The sequence below is a fragment of the Tauraco erythrolophus genome, chromosome 8 (assembly GCF_009769465.1).
Source record: "Tauraco erythrolophus isolate bTauEry1 chromosome 8, bTauEry1.pri, whole genome shotgun sequence".
In the NCBI taxonomy this organism is placed as follows: Eukaryota; Metazoa; Chordata; class Aves; order Musophagiformes; family Musophagidae; genus Tauraco; species Tauraco erythrolophus.
The window spans coordinates 18,267,365-18,277,962 of NC_141472.1; positions in this window are offsets into that span (position 1 = coordinate 18,267,365).

Genomic DNA, 10,598 nt, shown 5'->3' on the forward strand with positions numbered 1-10,598 from the left:
CACTTGGAGATACAGCCTTGGCTGCTACAAGAAGCCTAGTGACAGAGGTATACAGGGCAGTTCTGTGTTCTGACATGGCCTCAGTCCTCCTTTACCTGGTTTTCTGTTGAAGGAAAAGTACGGCGGACAAAAGTGTCACAGAACTTCTGCATAAAGGAGTTTTATTTAAGGAATTTTCTTTTCTTTGCCTCCAAGCTAGACTGAGAAAGAGGCAGCTCTTGAACTCCTATTGTTGGAGACACAGAGAGACCAAGATCACATCTTTCACTCTGTGGATCCATTAACCCAGAAAAGAAGGAAACAGGAAAGAACAGCACCCCTAAAATGTGCAAGTCCCTGTTGAGCAGAATCCTTGCAGGAACCTCCATGAAGTCATCCCACTGCAGCATCCTCACCAGCTGTGCTCCTCCCATAGGAATGCTTGTTCAAAAGAAGAACACGGATCTTTACGTTAGAAACTCTGACTTGATATGCAGATAAAGACTAACATGCTGTTAGTTAGATTCTGTCTGATCCTTCATGCTACCTTGAAATGCAAAATATCTGTAAAATGGTCTATCAACGTCCTGTTTAAAGTATGTCGAATATGCTTCACCCTCAAAGAATGATTTTATTAGGAGAACTAGCTGTACCAATACTACTTCCCTAAAAACACAGATAAATCAGAAATATATTATTAAAATAAAAAGATAGTTTTCTAAAGTACTTTCCAAATTACTTTCCTAAAGTGATTAGATTACTCCAGTTTACCATCATCAGCCAATAAAACTGTTTGTCACAAAACCTAACAAGGCATTTTAAAAATACAGAAAACAATGAAATATTGCTTCTTGTAAAGCCACATTAAAAACTTGACATTAACCTACATTTATCATACTATAATAAAAATACAAGTGATCCTTTGTTGTAGGCAAATACTTTTCTATTTAATTAGTCAGAGTCCATAAACTAAAAAGAGGAAAAAAAAAAGCTCAAGGACCAAACATGCAAATCCTTGAATCTGGAATTATACATCTTAATCTGGATCCAAACTACACAAAGCTAAGATCTCAGAAAAATTGAGGTTTATATGCCATGATGCAATTAGAAACTATCTTTATGCCTCATAACGCTAAGAAATTCTGCTGAAAATGTTCTGAACCGAATGAAACTATTGCAGTTTGAAAAAAATGGATGCAAGCCTAAACCAATCAGATGTAAGACCAAGGATCCTCTCTAACTGGATTATTATAGATTTTCTACAGAAATTCAAAACATAACTCATAGTGTTGATGACTGAAGAGAACTAAAATTTGAAGCAAGCTGAACAAGTTGGGTTCCACCCTGGTTTAGGATTTTCTCTAGAGCCAGCACATTAGAAAGGTGCAGAACAGTTGAAATGGTACCACCTGAATTGCAAAGGTCAATCACCCACAGCAGATCACATCTAACACAGCAGCTCCTGCATAGCAGCAGAAATGCCCTTGGGAAGCAACCTGTGATCTCTCTGCCAAATCTTGGCCTTGAATGCTCGCCTCTGAGGGAAGGAAACAGGTACTTGTCCACTTTAGCTATGACCTTTTGAACCATCAGAACCCCTGGTGGCAATTGCTGCTCCTTGTCTTCTTGTGTCCAACTAATAAGTGAGTGAAAGAGGATGTGAATGGGTACATACCTCTCAATATGTATGCTATATGACAATTTAGACTCATTAGCCAGTATGTAATCATGCCTAATTGCACATCACTTCTGAACTTGGTCCATTAAGAAAACTTAAACTGTTAAATTCTCTGAGACAGCAGCAGTCTGACCTTAAATGAACTGAATGTGAAATTGCCTAGTGATTGATTTTTCAATTTAATTATTTTTACTTAAAAAGTTAAATTTAAACGTGGCACTTTGCAGTCTACTGAATCTAGGTCAGATAGATGGGATATTAATAAGAACCAGTCCTGTGTGAATCTAGGGGTTATATTTAACAGTAAATTCAGTTTGCAGAATCCTGCAAAGCCTGAGTTTCATGCAAGTAGCCATCTCACACAGACAAAGGTATAGGCCAGAGTTTCTCAGACTTCTGTGGATACTTGAATTCATCCAAGGTTTTTCCTCCTTGGCTTGCTTTTCTCCTCTGTACCAACTCTGGGCATCACGAGCACAGAAAGAAGCAGGGGGTCTCTAGATGGTGATTCTCCTTATCCTTGTTTAATCAGTTTTCTTCCTACCCCCAAATAAATTGAGTGAAGGAGGCTCTGCTGTCTGCCTCACATAAGGATAACTGCAAATAAAGGCATAGGGTGGTTTCCCTTGGATCCGAGAAGGAAGCAGGATCCTACACTGACCCAGCCAGAAGGCAGCTGAGCTAAAAGGCATTGAGTAGCATCCAGTCCTGCTAAAACACCTCAAAAGATAAAAATCCAAAAACTAGGCCTTGCAGAAATGATTAATCAATGAAAATGTTCTGGCTTGTGTGAGCCGAAACAAAATTACAAACCTGGAAACGTGATTTATTTGTGCACTGGAGCTGATTTGCTTTTCTGAGAGATACTAGAAGCTTTGGTGATGCTGTTCTTTTTTACTGCAACGTGCTCTCTGTCATTTGCCAATAGATTATATTTAAAAAAATGAAGGGGTGAATCTCTCCCTACATTTGGCTCTTGTGAATCACCTGGCTGGTGCCAGACAACCCAAAACCAGCTCAGCAGAGCCAGCAGTGACTGGCCGTAGGATGCTGCCAGCACGGCACGACCAGCAGGGCCGCTGCGACCACTGACCCACTGGCACTGCTTGGCTGTGTCTGGCGTCCAGTGGTGGTACCACCTTGGCATACTTTTGGCCGGGTTTACTTTTCCCCATGCACGCAGCAAGTCTCACGATCCCTGGCCGTCTTTGAGAATTCAGGGCAGGTTTATTTCTGCACTTGACAGATAATGTTTTTGTATCAGGGATCTGATTAACAGCCCTGGTGAACGCCTGTAATTTATTCAGGCTTCTGGTCCAGATGGTTTGAAAAACAAAGAAATCCCCTATGCAGTAAGGGAATGTAGAAACGGAGAGCTGGACGAGTGACAGCATACAGAAACAGGCAGTTAGAATGTGTAGGTAGAAACAGCATTTTTCTTGAAAGTGTAAAAATTTCAGGAGGGAGCGATGGAGGACAAAGACAAAGAGTTACATTTGCTTTATAAAAGACATTGCTTCACAATCTGCTGGGGGATTTTGTTAAACGTTTTTTAAGTGAAACCCTCAAATAAATGAGTGTGTCCTATCTGGTGTCTCTTCGATTCATGCTTTTTTTTTTCATCTTGTAGATGTCATGTAACTGGCAGCTCCGATGGCTTTTCGAAAAGCCAGGAAGGCCTGAAGCAAGGAGAAAGACTTTTTCCAGGCATGCTGAGGAGCACTATAAATCCCAGCAGACTTTAGAATAACTCTTAATGAAACCAAAGCTAAGCTGATGTCACCTGCCTGCAGCGCAAGCGTCGGGAGCGTGCAGTTTGCATCTTGTTGCTGTAATGCGAAAGTCGAGCTAAACAGAGAAAGGCAGGGGGGAGTCAGACGCATGGCCCCCTCACTACTGTGTCAATTTCTTGGCAGCTAATGAGAATTTCTCTTTCCCCCCACCCAGAATTCCCTAATCTTTCAGCAAGAGGGGAGCCGCTGCGCGCCCGTGCGTCCTGCTGACACCTTGTGGCAAAACTGGAATAATGCTCCAGAAAGAGAAGGTACATGCGGGTGATATCAGTGTTATTGAAACTAAAGGAAAATGAGATCCAGAGGGAGCATAATGTGAACTAGAGGCTGACAGCAAGAAGTGGAAAAATAATATGTTCTGAATGAAATGGGGAAGCTTAGCAGCATTATTTTAAGAAGCAAAACCAGCTCTGATAAATGTGTTCCATAACTTTATAAAGTGGTCCGTACAGAGGAGCTATGATGGACTCTGTGGAATCAGTTACTGTCTATTTAAAAACAACTGTAAACAGCAATAAGATAAGATTAATTAGTTTAGTTCAGTAAAGTTGTCTCCCTGGATTCTATTTAAGTGGCTTCCACCAGTGTTCATGTGAAATAACTGGGAATGCAAGCTTCAGGGTGATAAATACAGCGTTCCAGATAAACATTTGTCAAGTGAATTTGATGTGGAAAAATCTCTTTTCAGAGCAGAAGCTTTGGGGTTTATCTTTAAACACCTGGCAGCCAGCGCAGGGGAGGGGACAGAGCAGGGAGCCTATCCCAGGGCAGCGCTCCCCAGCCCAGCACCGCTGGGACCTGCAGCAGCGGCAAGGCACGAAGCCACAAGCCTCCGCAGGAAGCTTCGGGGGGCTGTGGGTAGGCTGTCTGAGGATGTTGCTTCTTTATTTCTTTTATTGCCAAGCTGGATCTGTGAGGCTATCAAAGTGAAACGCCAGCATCTCTGTTCTCAGGTAGCAGCCCTGAGAAAGTCCTTTGTCTGAAGAAAGGGTTTAATAGAATCATAGAATGGTTAGGCTTGGAAGGGACCTCAAAGATCATCTAGTTCCAACCCCCCTGCCATAGGCAGGGAAACCCTCCAGGTTTGTCCAAAGCCTCATCCAACCTGGCCTTGAACACTTCCAGGGATGGGGCATCTACAATTTCTCTGGGCAACCTGTTCCAGTGCCTCACCACTCTCAGAGCGAAAAATTTCTTCCTTATATCTAATCGAAATCTCCCCTCTTTCGGTTTAAATCCGTTGCCCCTTGTCCCATCGCTACACGCCCTTGTAAAAAGTCCCTCTCCAGCTTCCCTGTAGGCCCCCTTTAAGTACTGGAAGGCTGCAATAAGATCACCCCGGAGCCTTCTCTTCTCCAGGCTGAACAGCCCCAACTGTCTCAGCCTGTCTTCATAGCAGAGGTGTTCCAGTCCTCGGATCGTCTTCGTGGCCCTCCTCTGGACCCGCTCCAGCATCTCCATGTCCTTCTTGTGCTGGGGACTCCAGAGCTGAACGCAGTATTCCAGGTGGGGTCTCGATGCTTTTCATTTTGTTTCACCCTTCAAACATACCCGCCCTGAACCTTGCAGATGAGTTCCTGAGAGAAGTCTACCACCACTGTTACAGACCTGCAAAATACTCCAGATCTCTACCGTACTTCACACAACTGTTTCTTTCACTCTACACGTTTTTGGCACCTTGGTTTTTTAGTTGTTCTGTGTCACATGTTTGTGTGCTACCTTCAGTTCGCTTTACAGGAACGGCTCTGAAATCACTTAAGGAGCTTCAGTTTTGCTTCTGGTTCCCATGTGATGTCTGCTAATAGATGGTACAGATAGGGAGATGTGTACATGGAAAAGGAGGCTGTTGTAACCTTGCCGTGTGTATTACACTCCTCATCTCCCGCTGTGTGCCACATAATGGAAGCACTGGGTCTGCATCCCATCTGCCACAGTTGTTGCTGAGGCCATAACTGAGTTACCAGTTTGAGATTCCTCAGCCAGTTGAACATTCATTTTAAAAATGTAAAAACTTATACTTTTCAGAGAAGCAGTGAAATTAAATAGATGATTTTCTCTTTGTTTTAAATCTCTGAAAATTTCATGACTGGCTCCTTTTCCTCCATTTCATGTTTTCTGTTACCTTAACTTGTATGTTGGGCTGGGGTTTTTTAGGGTTTTTTTAGAAGTTAAAGACTCTTCCTCTAAATTATGGGTCTCTGAGTTGAAATATTTAATTATCTGAGGGCACCAGTATTAATGATTTGCAGACAGTGGCACACACAACTCCATTTTCACATCAGAACATCCTCATTTTCACTTTGTAGTATCACAGTTAGAGGTCAGCAACTACTTCAGTTTCAGGACTTTAAGCTAGAAAAGAAAGCAAGCAGGAAACTTCCAAAAACTTTCTTCCTCCAACGACCTCTCAGTAATTTTTGTCCTGTTGGGACAATATCCCAAACTTGAAAAGCCCAGTTTGGGGCTTTTATGTCTCATTTAAATTTTTTTCCAAGGTTGAATAACATATCAGTCCTCTGGTTTTTTCCCAATTATTAGATTTAAATGGGTCAAACAAATTGATGAAGAAGAAATGAAATATCAATATTCTCATAACGTGCAAGTAAAGTCTGTGTCCAAGCTCTAGTTAAAGCAAGAGTTAGTTATTTGTACTTAGAAGTAAGGAGAAAATTAAGTATGTGTTTCCAACTTAAGTTATATATAAGGCCAATACCTTATCAAGACTCAATGACAGTGGTCCTGGATTTTAGCACCCTCTTCTATGGGATAAATAAGATCCCATATCTTGACTTAGATAGCAGAGATAGGATATGCAAAGACACGTTGGCCCTCAGGGTTGAACTGGCTATTTACGCCCCTGGAAGTGATATGGCCTCCCATTCAGACCTGCTGCCGCTCACTACAGGAGCAGTAAGACCAGTGATTTGCACAGTACGGTGTAAAGGAAGGGTGCAGCCCTCACCAGACCCTATGCAACATCTGCTTCTATGTCAAGTCTGTGAAAGGCTGCAGCAGAAAAGAACAAAACAACCTGTTCTTCATGTTGACTGAGGCTAGCAGAAGAGGCAATGAGCTTAAATTTGAGGAAGGAATATTTAAATTAGATGTTAGGAAAAAATTCTCAAGGTTTGGGTGAGTAAGCATTGGCAGAGATTGCCTAGGCTTTGTTCTTAAAACCTGCAATAGAAGAGATTTCACAACCTCTCAGCAAGCTTTTGCCAAAAATGACTCACTGCAGAGTAACGTGTTGACTGATACTTTAAGATCCTTTACCACTCTAGATTTTAATAGTCTATATATGCACACTTCATTGATTTGCTGGTTTGTTCAATCATTTGACATCTTAGCCCCAGTAATTGCATCAAAAATCCTGTATCAGCCACTGGTACGGTTGCATTACAGAGTGCTTTGATGCATTTTTACTAATTGGCTGCTTCTGTATTATTATTTAGTGCACGTTAACTTTTAGCCTGACTCATAGAGAACACTTCAAGTACAAGTGCCAAACAATAATTAATGCTGTTAAAAATACGCTGCAGCAAAGAAGTAGAAGCTGAGAGCGACGAGTGAAATATTTGCTGCTTTTTCCCCCAGAAGGCTCCAGCGTGAAAGATACTAGAGTATCAACTGCTCACGTAACAACGAGGGCTTATGGCCTCACTGTTAGATCAATGCTTTTCCATCAAGGTTTCACTTTTTTCCTGGAAAATCCTAGTAATTCAAGGCTTCAGAGTATCTGAGTTAATACTAACAGCTGCGAAGTGCTTTCCCCAGCCAAAGAGCCTAGCAGTCTGCCAGGGCCATCAACCTCTTCCAGCCATTCTGTTCCTTTTCCTGCCACATACCCGGCAGCACAGAATTGATGTGGGGTTACAGGCAGTGACCACCAAGGGCAGCTCTTGACTTAGAGGGACAGCTTGTTAACTGAAAAAGAAGTTACACTGCTATCAAAAGTCATCTTTATTTTGTCTCCAGAGAAGATGAGAACAGCTGTCCTGCTCATATTGTGAAATGTGTCAGGAAAGCCGCTGGGGCACAGTTTTAAGAAACTCAGTCCCACTTTCTGACTACCTCTAAATTAATAAAGACCCCAAGATGTCCCCATTGCTCATTTTGCAGCTGCTAGAAGAGTTTGTCACAAATACATTTTTCAGCCTCAGTACCAGGTCTGTCTGATGGATAGGGAAATATAAAATGGGAAATAAATATTTATGACGTATAGTTGCTCAGATTCTTTTTTTTTATAGATTATTCAGTGCAGATGCCTATCACTACAGTAAAAGTCAAACTGAGCTAGGTTTCAGCATTTATGATTCATTCACTATGGAAGACTTAAATCATCAGTTCCCTAAATGGAATGGTTCTGAACTAAATTGTGAAGTCTCTATAAGTGTCAGTCTTGCAAAGAGAAGAAATTTATGTCACACGGTTTTTGCACTGACTAAAAAGGCTATCTGGAATGCAGGGGACTTACTAACCATCCCTTGAATATCAACAGCAAAGCTTAGAATAACCAACACTAGACAAGTGGCTACTGGAGTTGACATATTTCTAAGATGACCATGGGGTTCAGCAGCCATCCCCACTTAGCCATATACCAAAGAGTTTCCAAAGGTCACGGGTGCTTTGCAAAATGCAGTGTCTATCACAGATACAGTAAAAGTTGTTGTGCTTCGGCAAGAGGAGTTCATAGTCAATTAAAAATGTCCTCTGCCTGACACTTCACTTTTTTGCAACCCCAGGTGCATATTTTTCATGCAATTTAACTTTGAAGAGACATGTTCATATCTGGCCATCAGAACCTAACCTTATGAATGTCTAGCTCTGCAACTCTCCTCGTCCTGTGCAATGATGGCAGGTGAAACACCTTCAGGTAAGAAGACATCTCTGTGTGCCTGTAGCAAAGCATTTCAGCCTCTCCTCCAAGGTCAAAAGACTGCTGCTTCAGATCTACTGATGTGAACCAATCTTAAACAAGAAATGTAGTGTTTTAAGTTAAACACAAAAAACATAAGAAAATGGTTGAAAATAGTTTAGATGCCAACCTAGCAAGCTTTCTTGCTTTTAATGTACCATACTGGGAAAGCAAAACTTCTATGTGAGGCTCAAGCATCCATTATGAGCTTTTATATGCTAGGCTAGATCACTCCCCAATCTCCCCCCCAGTATTTCTTACTAGGATTTGTATTTCAAGTGCTTTTAGTCAGCAATCAGGCCTCCACTGCGCTCAGTACTGCTTGCACACAGAAAAGATTACGTTGCCCTAGAAAGCCTACAGCTGAGGCATATGACAAATAAATTCATGCAAGAAACTACTGTTTAGATCACTTTAACACACAGCACTCCTGCTGGCCCTCAGCCTGAGCAGACTTTTGGTCTGACCTAGCACCTTACTTTCACTTGCTTACAAAGCCCTCTCACTAAGCTTTCTAGCATTGTGCTTTATAAGGCACAAAACAGTAGAGAACTGTACCTCCAACGTCATGCCCTCCTTGTGAATCCTTACTTGTCTCAAGATGTGTCTTCCTCACTCTGAAACTGTGAACCACTTTTAGCACTTACCATTTTCTTTATTTTTCAGATCTGAAGAGGCTCTTTCACCTTTCAAGACTGAGATTAGTCTTCAAAATCAGATTGATCTCAATAATTGATTTTTGAAGACCAGATCCTCTGCTGTTCTCTTGCTACTCTCCAAATGGCCCTTCACTTGCAGTTCGGAGCCTCCATTTACAGGTACCAGAGCGGAATAGTTTTCTATCAAGAACATTATTATCTCTAAAACTGAATCTTTACTAAGCAAGGTAAAGCTTCCCCATTTGTATAATGCATATTTGATGAATAGTTGAACGAGTTTTGCTTATTTGCGTTGAACTGACATGAGATCTCTAACATTTCACCCAGACGCATTGCCTGTGGCAGAATAATGGTTTGATCAATACAGTGTCTTTCATAGACAGTAGCACTATGTTGTCAGTTTGCTTTTTGTGTTTTTTTCTTATCTCATGGCACTGCCATAGGAAAGCAGGAAAGTTATCACTCAGGCCTGAGGAGAAAAAAATAACCCTGCCTAAAGAACCCTCAAGTTTCTGGTGCTTTCATTTTATCTTTGAGAGTGTTATTCACTCTGACCATGATCAGACTGAAAATGCACGGCAGTAGCAACAGTATTTAGTACAAAGATCATTTGAACAGAGGGTTAAAAAGTAGGACTTTATTGACTTGCTATTTTTTTATCAGTATTGACTTGTCTGGTTTAGTGTCAGCTCCATGTAAAGAGGAAGAAGTGATTCTTGTCCTAAATAATTTTTTCAAACTAAACCTTAAATCAGGCATTTCTATGGGTGGATGCCTGCCTAAGCCTCTGTGCCATAGGAAAAGTCCATTCCTGTAGGCTCCTCTGGCTTAAAGTATAGTCAGGGCTAGTTAGAAATAAAACATCTGATAATATTGATAATACTTCTTTGGGAAATAGACTCACTTCAGTTGTTGCCTGGATTTTGGTCCAAGTCAAGCTGTTCGAACACGTCTCTCATTGTGATAATTCACATGCAATTTCCCTTTTCTTGATTTAATGAAGTTGAAATCACATCATTGTTGCTGACCGTATACATTTCCTGGGTAGCAAAGCTCTACTGAATTTTTACATGTTTAGTTGGTGACTCACACTGACTTACCAGGCTGTAAAATCATTTGCTTATCTTGCCTTTTTGGCCTCAGAAGCAAATAGCACGAAAATAGATTTACTTGACTAAGGGACACTGTTTTGGTGCCAGTCTAGAAATTAGCTTTGGCTGGTACTTGCCTACAGATGCTTGTCTAGGAGAAAGGCTTGAAGGTCTCCTGAGGATACCCACACTACCTTTTCCCAGAGAGACTCAAATGAGTCAGTAGAGGTTTCACTGTTCAGTCTGCTTTCTGATTCTGAACACCATCAGAGGTTGCCAGGTTCACAGGCAACAAGTTTCCTACCAAGCAGGAGTTAGTACAGATGAACCCTCCACCTGCCCTCTTCAGCAAAGGAGGACCCACACTTTGTCCTATATTCCCAGCAGTATGGCATAGCCACCTCAGCACGACCATAAGTAGCTCTGAATCTGGCCCGCTATTTTAAAGGTCATTTTCATCCCTTCCTGATGACAGAGGTCAGT